This window comes from Aquarana catesbeiana, linkage group LG13, assembly GCF_042186555.1.
Source record: "Aquarana catesbeiana isolate 2022-GZ linkage group LG13, ASM4218655v1, whole genome shotgun sequence".
Taxonomy (NCBI): domain Eukaryota; kingdom Metazoa; phylum Chordata; class Amphibia; order Anura; family Ranidae; genus Aquarana; species Aquarana catesbeiana.
In genome coordinates this window covers 6,252,986-6,271,274 of record NC_133336.1, presented here as the reverse complement: position 1 = coordinate 6,271,274, position 18,289 = coordinate 6,252,986, and positions in this window count along the sequence as shown.

Genomic DNA, 18,289 nt, shown 5'->3' with positions numbered 1-18,289 from the left:
TACACGCCCCTGTTAAACAGGGGAAGAAAAATTGGGTCTTAGGCAGTGGTGGTGGTGCCCCACAACACTGCAACCCCTCACAGATACTCTTGTTGAGCGCAGGAACGAGCCCTGCTGCGAAATATTACAGCAAAAATTTAATTACACGCCCTGTTAAACAGGGGCAGAAAAATTGGGCCTTAGGCAGTGGTGGTGGTGCCCCACAACACTGCAACCCCTCACAGATACTCTTGTTGAGCACAGGAACGAGCCCTGCTGCAAAATATTACAGCAAAAATTGTAATTACACGCCCCTATTAAACAGGGGCAGAAAAATTGGGCCTTAGCCACTGGTGGTGGTGCCCAGAACCAAAAATGTTCTTAGAAGCGATCAACATGAACATTGAGGAGGAATAGGATAGTCACTCAGCATCAGCATAGGCAGTCTTCAAGGGATCTCACATTCAGAAAAAAAGTATTCGGTTACATCAGCATCAGGTGCTTGGTAGCTGGTGGTGATCCAAGACTGATTCATTTTTATGAAGGTGAGCTGATCAACCGAGTCAGTGGACAGGCGCACTCTGTGATCGGTTACAAAGCCTCCAGCAGCACTGAGTGTGCGTTCCGAAAGAACGCTGGATGCAGGACAGGCCAGTAGCTCAATTGCATACTGTGCAAGCTCTGGCCAGTGATCCATCCTCAAGACCCAGTAACCCAGAGGATTTTCGGTTGCAAAGGTCTCCAAGTCTGATCTTGCCCCTAGGTATTCCTGCACCATGTACAACAGACGCTGGCGATGGTTGCTGGAACCGATCAGACCTTGGGGGTTCGGACTAAAAAATTGTCTGAACGCATTGGTCAGACGGCCACCTTCTCCACCACTCCTTCTGTGACTGACCGAAGCCTCAGCAACACGTTGTCCAGGAGGACCAGGAAATTGTAACCTCCCAGGCTTTGGAAGTGCATTGCACAAACCTTTCTGCAAGGCTTCCCGAAGATGTTTCATCCTCTGCTCCCTCTGTGACGGCTGGATAAGTTCCACCACCTTACCCTTGTAACATGGATTAAGAAGGGTTGCCAGCCAGTACTGATCCCTCTCCTTGATACCATGAATCCGAGGGTCCTTTCGCAGGCTTTGCAGGATCAGGGAGGCCATGCAGCGTAGGTTTGCTGAGGCATTCGGTCCAGAGTCCTCTGGGTCACTAAGGACGACCTGATCCGCAGCCACCTCCTGCCAGCCATGTACAAGTCCATGGGTTTCTGGGGCCTGAAAACGATCCCTTGAAGACTGCTGCTGATGCTGAGTGCCAGGCTCCACCTCCATGCTGACACAATCCTCCTCCTCTTCCTGTGTGATAGGCGGGCCTGCAGGAATACTGTCTGGATAAAGGGGGCCTTGAGAGGTAAGGAAGTCCTCCTCTTCCTCCCTCTGTTCTGCCTCAAGTGCCCTGTCCATTATTCCACGCAGCGTGTGCTCCAACAGGTAGACAAGAGGGACAGTATCACTGATGCATGCACTGTCACTGCTCACCATCCTCGTGGCCTCCTCAAATGGTGACAGGACAGTGCATGCATCCTTGATCATGAGCCACTGGCATGGCGAAAAAAAGCCAAGCTTTCCTGACCCTGTCCTGGTGCCATACTCACACAGGTACATATTAATGGCCCTCTGCTGCATGTGCAGCTGCTGCAGCATTGCCAACGTTGAGTTCCACCTGGTGGGCATGTCACAGATGAGGCAGTTTTTGGGCAGGTTGCATTCCTTTTGGAGGCACTGGCAATATATGACTGGCGAAAATGCCCACAGACTTTCCTGGCCTGCCTCAGGAGATCCTGTAAGCCCGGGTACCTGCACAAGAAACGCTGCACCACCAAAGTAAGGACGTGAGCCAAACAGGGAACATGGGTGAACTGTCCCTGTCGGAGGGTGGAGAGGAGGTTGGTGCCATTGTTGCAAACCACCATTCCTGGCTGAAGCTGGCATGGTGTCAACCACCTCTGAGCCTGCCCCTGCAGAGCTGCCAGAATCTCTGCCCCAGTGTGGCTCCTTTCTCCTAGGCAGACCAACTCAAGCACAGCATGGCATCTTTTTGCTTGAGTGCTTGCGTAGCCCCTAGAACGCCTACAGAGCACCGCTGGTTCCGAGGACAAATCTGCACAGGAAGAGGCCATAGAGGAAGAAGTATCAAGATGATCTCCCCTCAGCATCCTATGGTAAGGCTACCAGGGATTCCTAAGCGATTTAGCAGGAAGGGGGAGACAAAGGACGGGAGGAGGGGGGGTGGGGGAAAGGGGAAGGGGGCAGGAGGGGGAAGCAAGTGTGCATATAAATATATGCAACCCCATATATATATATACCTATAGAGTGGGAGTGTTATAGACCTAGGTTGTTAGAAAAGGCTGTAAGTTCAATTCCGTGTTGAGGCCTAACGGGGTGAGAGAGCCCAAGCGGAAAATCCACCTCTTCTCCTTCTGTTGCAAAACCTGGTCAAAATCTCCCCTTCTAGGAGAGAGGTTTAGGGCATGTCGTTTGTCAAGTCTTGTTGTATGTTGTTTTTGTCCCCCATTCTGTGGTTGCATCGACTGACCCACAAAGGCCAGTCGGCAATTTGTACTTAGGGCAGTTTAGCAAAATGGCTTAAACTCTTTTATTAATGTGTTTTGAATTTTGTACCACTCTAAAAAAAATTGTTGACTGATTAATTAATCCTACGTGTATTGCTCTTCAGTAAGCCCCATCCTTTTCTTGGTCCCCCCCCTGTTTGGGACATATAGTCTTTTTGCAGTTTTTTTAGGGGCTGAAGAACATCCACTAATTCACAGGTACATAATTCATACACACAACAATCAAGCCTCTTTCTTCTAGGAATTTTTACGTTCTCGAAAGAGGGCAGAGTCTACCAGCTGAAAAGGCAGCAGTTGGAGTGCTAGCAATTTAGCCAAAGTAGCATTTAGCCGCTAAGCATGTGGATGGCTGGGACCAAATTTCTTTCACCGGTTTAGCAACTGGGGTAGGCATATTTGCCTGCTACAATCGGATGTTGGTGTACCGCTAGCAGATTGCCTGGAAGTGCTTGGGACACCTAATTCTACATCTTCATTCCTCTTAGTGCAGGTCTCAGAGAGGACTGAAGGTATAGTGGGGTTGGAGATCCCAGCTGATGAGGAGCAAGGAGAGGTCCGCCTTGTTTTTTGGTGTGGGTCTTTTAAGTACTGTTGCCAAAGGACTGCATGGGAGCTCGACATACGTCTGGTCAAGCAGGTGGTGCCCAAGCGGCTGCTGTTTTGGCCATGCTTGATACGCTTCAGACATATGTTGCAAACAACAACAATGCGATCTGCTGCACACATCTCAAAAAAGGCCCGCACCAAAGAACTTTTGGAAAAATGTGCGGAGTCAGCAGCGCCCTGCACATGCGGAGCTCTGCGGTGTGATGCAGTCGGTTGCTTGCCCTTAAGCTGGCCCCTGGAGGGCATCTTGCCTCGTTGGAGATGTGCCTCCTCCTCCTCCTCCTCCTCTCTTCTATCTGGCACCCACATAGAGTAAGTGACCTCATCATCCGCTCCCTCCTTGCCACTGGAGCAAATCTGGCAGTATGCTGCAGCTGAGGGAACATGACTGCCAGTTTCTTGTCCTTCTTGGGCACCTCCTCTCTCTGGGCTCACATTACTGCCTTCATCCTCAACCTGGGAAAAGGCGCCTCTAAGTGCAGAAGTAAACATGTTTTAATATCTCAACGGGGTTAAAAACACAAGATAAGAAGATAAAAAAGGCACATCATGGGAATGTGTGGATGGATGCGTTCTGCAGCATTGAAAAGGGTCACGGCGGGAGGAAGTCCTCAGGCTTGTTCATATATGACACACTATGGATCAATCACAATCAGCAGCAGAGTGAGACACTGGAGGGCTGATGGAACTGACACAATCCAAGGAGAGAAGGAGAAGACCCGGAAGTAATGTCAATGCTGAGGGACTGCAAACCAGCCTGGACCGCAGCGCAGAGCAGAGCAGATGAGGTCATAAGAAAGGGACGCGTTTTGGAACTCTGGATGGTTCCTTTATCAACCTATGACCATAGGAATTGCTAGACACAATTTATATTCAGTGGGATGGCCATGGGCGGGTACAATAGTAAGGAAACAGGAAATGGACAATATAAGATAGCGTTCTGAATGAAAAATTGTATATGGAAAAATGTATATATAGAAAATGTTTGTATAAAAATGTATATAGCACTTTATAAAAAAGATTTTTTTTTTTAAAGGATAAAAATGTTTAAGATTATTGGAAAATAAAAAATACATATATGTGGAAGAAGCCTACGGCAATCAATAATAAAATTATAAATGTGTATGAACCAATGTGTTGTGCAGGCTTATAGATGTTGTGCATTGTGTTCTAAAAGTAAGCATGTAAGCCTATGCATACACACATACACACATATATACAGTACATATACATGCACATATACACTGGATTATAGCATAAATAGGTGTATACACTGAATGTGATAAAACGTGTGATGTCACATAATAACAAGATCATACAATAACTCGTGAGAAGGAAAAAATATAATAAGGGGTATGGGGTATGTGAAATCTCAAAGTATTGCACTGACTTCAAAGAGAAAAAAATAAAAAATTCGCCCATGGGACTTTAAATGAGGTGTCCATGCTGATCACAGGTGAACAAATATAATAGTAGAAAAATGTTGTATTAAGATTTATTAAAATCATTAACGTCCAATACAGGTCATACATATAGATGGCAATTCATAAAAGAAACAGCATAACATGATAGTCCTACAAACATAGCCAGAATGACATACATCAAAGTATCATGAATACAGATATACATAATACATCTCTAACCCGACGCGTTTCGCGAGCTCTCCTCGCATCATCAGGGGCTGATGTGTTTATCTGATGTCTGTAACAAGTAAACAAGTAAAAAAATAAATTGGAGTATAGGTTGTGATTTGGACAAAGGCACAAAGCCAGAACTAATGGTCACCGTACTTACTTGTCAGGTGATTGGCTCCAGGGGTCGACCCCCGGCAGGGGAGGGTGGGCGCGCGGTGGGTCCTCCCCCTTACAACCAGTCGCATGACGTTAGGGGCGGAGGCCATGGCGGATATCCGGGTATATAGGCGGGGGTTTTTGGCATGACAAACTTTTGCTTTCCTGCTGGGTCTTCCTTACACATTGATGAGAGCACATTGGTAAGCATCATTCTCACTATTATACTTTGTAACATACTCCTCTAACGCACTTACCAGTCACGTACAATGTGGAGTGTCATTTGCATATACTCTCACTCCCTTATCTATTTCACTCCCCTTTATTCCTTATCATTTTTCTCTGCTGATTACTCTCTCTCTGACTACCTTCACTCATTTTTTCTTTCCTCACACATCACTGTTTACCCCTTTTTCCCCCTTTTTTATCACACCCCTTTCACTTTATCTACACGGTTTTTTTTTTTGGTTTTTTTTTCCCCTATGTCTTGCAGGATATTCTTGTACCCTATGTACCACTGTACAACATCCTCATACTTCTATAACACCTTGATACCAAGTAATTGAACTATACATATATGCAGTTATTATCTTCTCAAAGTGGATACACTATACTAAGATTCATAAATAACTTAGGATATCATGAATATGGTTACATTGGATACCCATATACATACATTCATACAATGTTTCATCGCAAATACACCCTGCATAACCTAGGGGTAACATTTGGGTCTTTTATCCTTTTCCTTTTTCGGTTTCTTTTTCTCCTTTCCTTTTTTTCCTTTCTTTTCTTTTTTCTTCTAATATGGTTGGACACTCCTGCACCCCTTGCTTAGAGCATACTGTTTTGTATTTCTCTGCTACATCTATTCTTATAGATTTATATATATATATTTATACTTTTATACTCATATCTCATTATAGTGAGTACACTCTGCAAGGATTCTGGGTGACATTTGCGTCCAACCCTCTCCTCCTCTTTTCCATTCTGTTGTCGTGCCTGCCCTACGCCTGACCTCGGCTTTTCATGCTTTGGCCGTCGTCCCTTCAGCTCCCGTGGGAGAGGCTTTCCGCCCTCCCCTGCCGGGGGTCGACCCCTGGAGCCAATCACCTGACAAGTAAGTACGGTGACCATTAGTTCTGGCTTTGTGCCTTTGTCCAAATCACAACCTATACTCCAATTTATTTTTTTACTTGTTTACTTGTTACAGACATCAGATATACACATCAGCCCCTGATGATGCGAGGAGAGCTCGCGAAACGCGTCGGGTTAGAGATGTATTATGTATATCTGTATTCATGATACTTTGATGTATGTCATTCTGGCTATGTTTGTAGGACTATCATGTTATGCTGTTTCTTTTATGAATTGCCATCTATATGTATGACCTGTATTGGACGTTAATGATTTTAATAAATCTTAATACAACATTTTTCTACTATTATATTTGTTCACCTGTGATCAGCATGGACACCTCATTTAAAGTCCCATGGGCGAATTTTTTATTTTTTATGTGAAATATAGGGATGGAGGTGTCTCATGTTAAGGAGCATCTTTCAGTCTTTTTCTTTTCTCTATTGAATTCAGGTGGAAGACACCTATTATGCCCTGAGTCTGTTGCTGCTCCCAGATCCTGTTGATACATTTACATTTTTTTGATTCCCAATGCATTAGGTTTGTTGTCACTCTCAGTTGACTCCCTCTCTTGCTTGCGGACTTGGCTTCTCCGGGTCCTCCCCTTGTTTGGGGGCGGCGGCTCTTTTCCCCGGGAGCTGCGATGCACTAAATGGGGATATCATTCCCCTGCTGTCTCCGCCTCCCTAGGGGCGGAGCCACCCCGTGCATCGGCGTCATGCCTTGTGCACAGTGATGGACTTCCGCATTCAGCGGCGTCCCCTTTCCTGGCACACAGCTGTCATCCTAGGTTTTGGGCGGGGATCTCCGCTGCGCTTTGCCGTATTCCGGCGGGCGCGCGGTGGGTCCTCCCCCTTACAACCAGTCACATGACGTTAGGAGCGGAGGCCATGGCGGATATCCGGGTATATAGGCGGGGGTTTTTGGCATGACAAACTTTTGCTTTCCTGCTGGGTCTTCCTTACACATTGATGAGAGCACATTGGTAAGCATCATTCTCACTATTATACTTTGTAACATACTCCTCTAACGCACTTACCAGTCACGTACAATGTGGAGTGTCATTTGCATATACTCTCACTCCCTTATCTATTTCACTCCCCTTTATTCCTTATCATTTTTCTCTGCTGATTACTCTCTCTCTGACTACCTTCACTCATTTTTTCTTTCCTCACACATCACTGTTTACCCCTTTTTCCCCCTTTTTTATCACACCCCTTTCACTTTATCTACACGGTTTTTTATTTATTTATTTTTTTATTTTTTTCCCCTATGTCTTGCAGGATATTCTTGTACCCTATGTATCACTGTACAACATCCTCATACTTCTATAACACCTTGATACCAAGTAATTGAACTATACATATATGCAGTTATTATCTTCTCAAAGTGGATACACTATACTAAGATTCATAAATAACTTAGGATATCATGAATATGGTTACATTGGATACCCATATACATACATTCATACAATGTTTCATCGCAAATACACCCTGCATAACCTAGGGGTAACATTTGGGTCTTTTATCCTTTTCCTTTTTCGGTTTCTTTTTCTCCTTTCCTTTTTTTCCTTTCTTTTCTTTTTTCTTCTAATATGGTTGGACACTCCTGCACCCCTTGCTTAGAGCATACTGTTTTGTATTTCTCTGCTACATCTATTCTTATAGATTTATATATATATATATTTATACTTTTATACTCATATCTCATTATAGTGAGTACACTCTGCAAGGATTCTGGGTGACATTTGCGTCCAACCCTCTCCTCCTCTTTTCCATTCTGTTGTCGTGCCTGCCCTACGCCTGACCTCGGCTTTCCATGCTTTGGCCGTCGTCCCTTCAGCTCCCGTGGGAGAGGCTTTCCGCCCTCCCCTGCCGGGGGTCGACCCCTGGAGCCAATCACCTGACAAGTAAGTACGGTGACCATTAGTTCTGGCTTTGTGCCTTTGTCCAAATCACAACCTATACTCCAATTTATTTTTTTACTTGTTTACTTGTTACAGACATCAGATATACACATCAGCCCCTGATGATGCGAGGAGAGCTCGCGAAACGCGTCGGGTTAGAGATGTATTATGTATATCTGTATTCATGATACTTTGATGTATGTCATTCTGGCTATGTTTGTAGGACTATCATGTTATGCTGTTTCTTTTATGAATTGCCATCTATATGTATGACCTGTATTGGACGTTAATGATTTTAATAAATCTTAATACAACATTTTTCTACTATTATATTTGTTCACCTGTGATCAGCATGGACACCTCATTTAAAGTCCCATGGGCGAATTTTTATTTTTATTTTTTATGTGAAATATAGGGATGGAGGTGTCTCATGTTAAGGAGCATCTTTCAGTCTTTTTCTTTTCTCTGACTTCAAAGAGAAGACACAAGGAGAGGAGGAGGAGGTGAAGGTGCCTTGGGACCCCTTGGGGGAAAAGGAAAAAGTAATTTTTAACTGGATCTCCATATGGGAGGCCTCTTTTTTCCTTGCTAGACATACATTGTTGGGTAACTATATTACATATATGCACCGTATACTAATTTCATTGTGCGTAAGTACATTTTTACACGTGTACCTATATCATATATATCTTTCAGCAGACTGACCCTCTGAAGAAGACCTTTGGTATATGGGTTGAAACGCGTCAGGCTCAATTTTCATATTGTCAACATTTTTTGTTTAATGTTGTTATGGAATTATGTCTGCAAATGTATGTTTAGCCCAACAAATGTGAAAGTACTTCCTACTGGAGCTCATTGTTTTAATTTCCATGTTATGCCATTTTTGTAAAAATAAATACGTCTATTTTTTCATATACCATTGACTCAATCCGTTTACTTTGCTGCCTAAAAACTCCACCCTGGGGAAACTCCTCTCTTTTGTTCTTATTTATAGGGGTGAGCAGCACCTTTTTTCCTCTCCTTGTGTCTTCTCTTTGTAATATTTTTGGGTGGTTAAACACCCCTTTCCCCTTTGACACATGAGAGTTGAAACATGAGCTTCAGAATGTAAGACTACTTGTTCGTTCATTGTTGATATCTGCATGATATAAATAACAGTTGATGTCAATATGAGTAATTTCCAGGGAGATGAGTGGGCCAATTTGATGTCAGGCTATGAGACAGATTTTGAACAGGGGGATCGAGTAAAAACTTTAATCTCATCCCTCTTTCAGAAATTGAATAGAATACTTGAGAAAAAATCTGCACTTTTCTGGCATATTAAATCTTTAGACAGATATAGCAAGGAGAAGATTAACCCTTTGGGACTCCGGGTCCAAATTTTTCCCAATTTGGATCAAATCAGCACCGAATGCAAAAGAGAGTGGGAAGCTAACTTAAATGCATGCTCCCAGGAAATGATGGCTATCCTTACCCGTGAATACAACAAACAAATGGCATTGTTGGACACATAAATTAATAATATAGAAGTGACTCTAAGAGCTTTCATGCAACACGCTCTCTATCTGGAGCTGCCGGCGAACCTCCGGGATGGCCTGTCGGCCTATAATAGGGGTGTCTTGCAGAAAAAAGAGTTGAAATTCTGGAGGGATCAAACTGCCTTCTTGGAAGGACGAGCATACAAATGGAAACTAATTCCAAAAAAAATCATCAAAAAAATAAGTACCATATATCGTACCAACAATCTAATAACACGAATAGCATATCAAAACCCAAGAACGGACCCAATCCTAGTCAAAACCAAAAAACACCATCTAAGGGACATGGTAAATTTAAAAGGAGCCGTAATAACAGGGGCTCCCCAGAGCAAGATAGAAAAAAACATACTGTTAAGACCATTGCGGAGGGCGACTCAAGTGCTCCCATCTGTGAGCACATAACACCCTCCGGGTCTAAACATGATATATCACATACAGGCATGAGTGAAGCAGACCCCTCATCTTCCAACACCTCAACAAGTATGATACATGCAAACCAATCAATAGGACGTTCAAAATCCGGGCTTCAAAGTCCTTTAAACTAGGTACGGGGATCCTCCTCACCCTAAACAAACAGGGGAGTAGGGAATCTGGACACCTACATCACGCGGATTCAACAGAATCCTTTAGCGTGATTAATCTGTCGTCCCATTCCCAATCCCCAGCCTAAATTGACGTACTATCACGCAGACTGACCTTTTGCCCACAGGAGAACTTTGATATATTCGAAGTAGTTACTGATTTGCAGCTCTTTGCACGTCGGCTATTACTCAAGAGCCTTCATGCAAAGACTGACACTAACATCGACACGACTGATTGGGCTAGTTTTAGTATGAAGGAATTTAAGGCCCTACAAGACCTGACACTCCTATTTCAGGAAAACAATACCTTAGATCTCATAGATCAAATTGATTTGGAAACTTTACTCGAGAATGCCAATGAACCTACACAGAATCCCACAACAAGCTTTAAGAAACCCTCTGGTAAATTTCCTCCTCTTAGTCTGAATCCAAGTATAGAGACTTTTGTTAAACAAACACTCCCACGCAAAAAGACATGTCCTCAAAATTTAACTGCTGACGAATCCAAGGCTGTCGATTCTTTATGCAATAATGTTAAAATCACAATAAAACCATTGGATAAGGGAGGCAACGTGGTCCTGATGGACATTCAGGATTACGTATGTATGTGCCAAGACATCCTAAATAATGGGGAGTGGTACAAAACCATCCCCATTAAATTTATACAAACCTCGTATACCAAGTTTTACGATTTGATTCAGTCGGCCTTTGAAAGAGGAGTGGTTACGAAAGACCAATATGAGTTCAATAGGATAAAGCACCCACGGATGGCTAAGTTTTATAGCCTACCCAAAATTCATAAATATCAGACAAAACCTCCCGGACGACCAATTGACAATACACCTACTCCAATTGATCAAGGAAATAACTCTCCCAGCGAATTAACTTCTGGTGGCTATCGATGTTGAGGCCCTGTACAGCTCGATCCCCCATAACAGGGGGATCGCAGCTGTATGGGCACTCCTTCAGCAGAGCCAGAAATATGATAAAGCATTGAATGAAATTATCATTGATGGGCTTGATTATATTTTACATCACAATTTTTAGTGTTCAACAACTCCCACTACCTCCAGGTACAGGGCGTGGCTATGGGCACCTGTTGTGCCCCAGCCTACGCCAATCTGTACCTGGGGGAGTGGGAGAGAGCCCTCCGCGATGACGAGGATCTCGCCATGTATACGAGCCACATTTTTATGTGGCTACGATACATTGATGATGTCCTCCTCATCTGGGAGGGCTCAGAGGAAATGCTATTAAAGTTTTTTGATCGTATCAACCAGAACAAACACAATCTAAAGTTTACTATGACTTACAATCATGACCAAATGACCTTTTTGGACGTACAGTTGAGGGTCAAATTTCCAGCACTCTGTTTCGTAAAAGCACCACAGGAAACACAATACTCCATGCGGATAGTTTCCATCCTACAGCACTAAAAAAATCTATTCCATATGGACAGTACCTGCGATTACGCAGGAACTGTTCAGGTTATGTTCTTTTCAAACAAGAAGCACACAATCTTCAAACCAGACTGTTAGCACGTGGCTACAGACGTTCCTGTTTATGCAAGGCCTTTAATAGAGCAGCTGCACAATCTCAATGTGATCTGCTATCCCAAAAGAGGGCGGGGAATGGTCCTGGTACAGATCCTACCAGGATTATCCTACCCTTCTCCAAGCAGCACAATGCGATCAGGAACATCATCCAAAAACACTGGTCTATACTCATGGATGATCTTAAAGTTAGTAGGTTTATTTCAGCTAGCCCCTCGATTACTTTCAGATGGCCTACCTCGTTGAAAGACAAATTGGTTCAAAGCGAGTTTAAGGATGCACAGAAAAGACTGAAACATTGCTCAATTTTTGGATCATTTCCCTGTGGACATTGTTCTTTCTGTCAATACATAAGACGGGAGAAAACATTCCGCCTTCCAAACAGGATGCTATTCAAGCCCTCACACTTTACTAACTGTCAGACACGAGGAGTGGTGTACCTCATGTCATGTGAATGCGGGGCATATTACGTCGGTAAGACGAAACAAGAATTTTACCGTCGAATATCTAAACACGTCTATCACATGCAAATTGGTAATCACTACCTACCACTTGGGCGACATGTGGTGGAAGTGCACAATTACAAGATCTCCAAAGTGTCCTTCACCGCACTCGATCGGATTCACATACCGGACCGAGGCGGCGATTGGAACAAAACGTTGTTGCAACATGAACAGAGGTGGATATTCAAATTGAATGCCACCTCTTTTCCAGGATTAAATGAGGCTATCTCTTTTGCCCCATTTCTAAAGGGCTTCATTTCTGGGAAAACCCAATAATATAATCTTTCAAAATATTTGTTTTAAACAATAAAGGCTTTTTGGCCATTTCCCCTTTCTCTCTCCCCCTTTTCTCCCTGATTTGTTTTGTTTTAGTCTTGTTTTGATTTTTGCAGATTTACCAATATATGCGATTGAGTTTTTTTGCGTTTATGGATGTCTCATGTATATATACTATATGTGATGCCTTAGTAGCACCGCAACGTTTATTATGTAAATTTAATAATTATGCAAGCTTGGGAGAATACACACATGTGTGGTAGATATTATCTATTTTCATACATCTCTCTTGCTTATTTACTAATGTTTTACATTAAATGACTGTTTCGTTTTGTGTTTTTTCCTCTTTCCCCGCGGGTGCCTGGCGCTTTGGCCGCTGCTGCTTCCGGATCAGGGGTTGTTCTTTGATGTGCCTTCCCGGCAAGGGGGGGGAGGAGCCGGTAACCACCTGGCAGCTCCTCCCCTTTTTTCCCCATCAGACACCCGGGCTGGCACCGGGTGCCGCATTGGGGATCTTTCCTCCTTGCTGGTGGCGTTCCGGAACATTCTCGGACGTCCCTGATCACTGCGCATGTAATTACGACGAGAATGACATCATATTGGGCCCGTTCGGCTTTTCTGGAACGCCGGGGAAGCCACACTAGGCTGCTTGTATGGCGGCCATGCCCCCTGTGATGGTCCGATTGGCCGCTGAGCACACACCTGTGTCGGATTCATGATAACGAGTATACGCCCCTAGTAAGTAGTATATATATGGGTGGTAATAATTATGGATTCTTAGCCTCTTTCTGTTTAAAAGGGTCAGAAGCACACGCAGCTCCTGCACTGTAAGTATACACTTCAGCAACATGATTTTGCACCATGTAGTTTTGATTTTGCCCAACATAGTTATGGTTTATCACAAAACCAATTATCTACCTATGTTTAATTACTTATTGCAATATCTTTTATATGCATTTATTTCAGACTGGTCGACTCGGATTGGACACTGATCCACTGAGCCTGACACAGCTTGCGGCCAATCCCGGGTTAGGTCACAAGTCACAGTCCGATCATATAGGGCAGCATGGTGCAGTCTCATATGTGCCTTAACACTCTTTAAGGTAATGTCTGGGTTTACGCCATTTTTCTTCATGCTTTGGTTTCATTTTGGGTATTCCGCCTTACACTACTTGTTCACTGGTGTCCATTTTTCTCACTCAGGTTTGTCTGTCTTTGTTTTGTTTTTTTTTCTTCACTCCCACATGATTCATGCAAGTTTATTACCCTCCCACCTTTTTCTTTTAATCACTATTTTTCTTTTTCTTTTCCTTTTCCCTATCACACTAATTTCATTATTTTAACACAATGGTATAGATCGAGCTGGCGCTTACTATTATTTTGACCCCCCATGTAACCACTTTATTCAATTGGCTTTCCCTTTTATTTTATTTTTTATTTTTATTCGTAGATTTTGTATATATATACCTTTTGAATATTTTGAGGCCCTTTATTCATATATATATGGTATGTTTGGAGACTTATGCCTCCTAGTTGGCCAACTGATTATTTATCCAATTAATAATTTCTTAATCTCTTTTACATATTATGGGCATTCCACTTAGTCTGTCTTTGGATTCTTACCACAGGGGGCGCCTTTTAGTGTGACCTCTCGTAAGTCTTCATATGTATCTTTCAGCAGACTGACCCTCTGAAGAAGACCCTTGGTATATGGGTTGAAACGCGTCAATCTCAATTTTCATATTGTCAACATTTTTTGTTATGGAATTATGTCTGCAAATGTATGTTTAGCCCAACAAATTTGAAAGTACTTCCTACTGGAGCTCATTGTTTTAACTTCCATTTTTGTAAAAATAAATACGTCTATTTTTTCATATACCATTGACTCAATCTGTTTACTTTGCTGCCTAAAAACCCTACCCTGGGGAAACTCCTCTCTTTTGCACTGACTTCAAAGTCCTCATTCAATTCTCCAGGGGCCAAAATGTTTAATAGAAAAATCCAGTACATTTCGCTATGACAAAGTCTTCTGTAGCGCTCAGCTGGAGGAAGGTCCCTAGGCATTGCCTCAATGACCCAAACCCTAGGGCCATCAGTGGATTTATCATGGAATTGGAGGTAATGTTTGGGGACACTATGATTGTCCAATTCACCAGTGATAAAGCAGCGGTGTTCACCAAAGTATTTACGCAATGGCTGGATGGTTTGCCCTACATAAAACAAGCCACAAGGGCATGTAAGGCAGTAGACGACATGGTCAGAGGAGCAAGTGTGAAAGCCCTTAATCTAAAAGGGTTTTACCTTTTACATAAAAATCTTTCTGACCATGCGTCACAAAACTGCAGGTTTTACAAAGAGGCTTGCAACATTGGTACATCTCAGAGATGACTAAAAAAGTTGGATGTGATGACCAGGGGGCAGGGGTTCCCCTTAAGTTTACTGGGTGCTACCTTACTTTTTATATTAGACACTTTTCTATAAGCAAATTGGGTTTTTTTTGGGCAAGGCAGAAAGAAGATGTGTTTCTTCACAATATTTTCCATCTGTCTATGTCGGGAGTGGAACTGAGTAATAAAACGTAAGTTGTTTATCTGATAATTGGCACGAGGAGAGGGGTCTACTAGAGAAGATGCATTCTTATATTGGAGATAAGCTGTTTCTACAAGGTTGACTGGAAAACCTTTATCAAGAAATTTCTCTTTAAGGATTTCGCTCTGGGTGTCATAGTCCTCACTCAAGATGCAGTTCTTTTTCAGTTGACAAAACTGACTTTTGGGTACATTATTAAGCCATTGAGGGTGGTGACAGCTAGTGTAATGGAGAAACGAATTTCCAGCTGTGGGCTTAGTATAATTTTTGGCATGTCCCAACCATGTTGCTTCATGTAGAGAAGTTGTCTCATCTCCCAGGTGCTATAACTGTCTAAATGTAGTATTTATTAGAGATCTTTGTATCCAATAACCAATTAGTAACTAAAACTTTTTTCAAAACCACCGACCGAAATGGTTACATTCTGGTCGACAGCTGCCACCATTCAGCCTGGCTTAAGTCTGTACCACGCAGCCAGCTTTTACGAATCAGACGCAATTGCACTGATCTTCGAGATTTTTACATCCAAGCAGATATACTGAAATTAAGATTTTTAGATAGAGGCTACCAATTCTCTGATATAGATGAAGAAATTCATCAAATATCACTAATAGACAGAGATACCCTAATATCTGAACAACCTAAATCTAGACAGGACTCTATACACAAATGGTCCTTTTTCACCACTTTTTCTGTACAACATAGACAAATTAAAAATATTATTCACAAACACTGGAACATTCTGAAAAATGACCATCTATTGGGCCCCCTTCTTCCCGACAAGGCAGGTATCACTTATAGGGGTGCCCTTCCACTAAGTGGACAGATTGCGCCCCAATGTCGTAGATCCACCTTCCATTCCAATTTTTCTTTCGACATTTGAAAGGATATTATCCATGCCGTAAATACAAGGTGTATATACACAACATCTGTGGACGCAGAAAAACACTAAAATTCAGATCCACCTCCACCTCAATAGAATATGAAATGAAACATTTCACGACCTGCGCCACCAGATGCATTGTCTACCTCATCACCTGCCCTTGTGGGAAACAATATGTGGGACGTACTATACGTGCTTTCTTCACAAGGGTAGGTGAACACATTACTAGCATTAAAAAGGGGCCGGAGACACTATTTAGAGTTCCACAATCAAAACCCTGTAGGTACCAGCTTTCAAGTGATCGACAAATTCGTCCCACACTGGAGGGGTGAATCTAATCTCAGAGGTGTGTCTAAACTTGAGACCTTCTGGATATACCAGTTAAAAAACTATAAACCGTTTGGACTAAACGTTGATTGGGATGTCAATGCCTTTATTAATAAGGCCTGATTTCCCCATCTACACTCATACATAGATGTCCACCTTCACCCCTTCTGATACATATATAAGCCCTTATACTAGTGCCCTCAAAGAATACAAACCAGGTATCTAAGATGTTTTTAGTACCTTCTAGCTGTATTCTTTCCTACTACATATGCGTTTTGTATTTCTTATACATCTCAGTGGTTATTATATTTAATTTTATAATTGTTTTTTTTTGCCCCTCTTTACCTCAACTTATCCCAGAACAATCTTTTTTGCCTTATCTCTATACATTCCCATATATTGCATTTGTATCCTGTTATATATACATGAGATACTATGCTCCACTTACATTGGGTATGTCTCCACCGTTTTTTTGATAACCTGCTCCATATACACATGTATCTTAGATATTTGAGATCTATACATTTGATCTACCAACATACTGGACCGTTTTTTTCATTATATATGATGTACTCCGGTTGTTACACATATATGTTGTAGCTTTTAATGATATTATAATCTCCCTCTGGCATTGTGTACATCATACGCACGTTTGTGTGGCTTATATTCCCCTATTTTTTGGGCCTTAGACTTTTTGGAATATTCAGTTATTTAATATTCAGTGCCGAGTTATTGGCCACATTTTAGATTTCTATCCTATGTCTTTCATATAGCCAATATTGACCTAACCATTGTGGTGTATAGGTAATAATTTTTGTTTTATTTATTAGTAACCTTTGCTTGCTTCCCTGTGATAAGCGTCGTTCGTTGTCTCATATATACACTCCTTTGATCAGCACTATCGGGGATTTTATAGCTTTGTGCATATCTCCGTAAGTTGCTGTTACGTTGTGTGTGGGAGTTGACGTGGAGATCACGTGACTTGAGACACGGATATCATTGGCCGCTTGGATGGAGGCTTGGTTACCGTTACCTTACCAGCCGCACTTCCTTGTCTCCCCTAGTTGTATGGAGCGCCGTGACGTTTGACGTCGCGACGTTCAAGGCAGAAGCGTCCCACCACTTGACGTCAGGACTTTTGGAACGCAAATGAGACACCGGAAGAGGGAATTAGCCACACAGGCTTGTAATTATGATAATCTTTATACATATATATATATAGCGCAGTGAGTGAACGGCCGACATATACCCCAGTTGAAGTCTCTTAAGACGAAACGCGTAGGATTAATACACCAGCCTGAGTCACTTTTACTGCGCTTTTTCTATTTTGTATTTGAACATTTTAATTGCACATTTTTGCATATCCGTTTTACTTGATACCAATAAATCCCAACATACGGATTTACACTATGTGGAGACTCCTTCTTTTCCCCACATACTTTTCAACATCCCTTTGAGCTGGAGGAAAGCTCCCGGGAAGCTGTTTGAAGCGGTTTGGCGGACGTGGCCATCGTCCATCCATCTCCCTCGTTTGGCGCCTTTGCGATCCAGCTGGAGGAGTCACCGTGCAGTCCAGCCTGTGAGTTCCGCTTCAGGTCTCCGATACTACGCCTTACTGACCAACCGCCGTATGGTGAGCTGGGTCCACCATTCCTGGTAAGGGTACCTTTTTCTCCATTTGTCCCTTTGATGGTGTCAGCGCTCCCGGGTGTATACCTACCACCGAATTCATCTACTTTGGAGACTGTTGATCTTAGTTGAAGATATCTCCTCATTCCTTCCTCCCATATATTACCATCCTTGGGACTTATTTATTGCCATTCACCACTTATTTACACATTTTTTATGCTTATGCTTTTGTCTGTTTCTATTAGTCACTTCATCTATTGGTTTGCACTTCATTGCATTGAACTATATTTATATATATTTTTCTTTTTTTTTTGCACTTATTTAATATATGTAATAATTGATGGTAGTCTGTAGTGAGTGACTT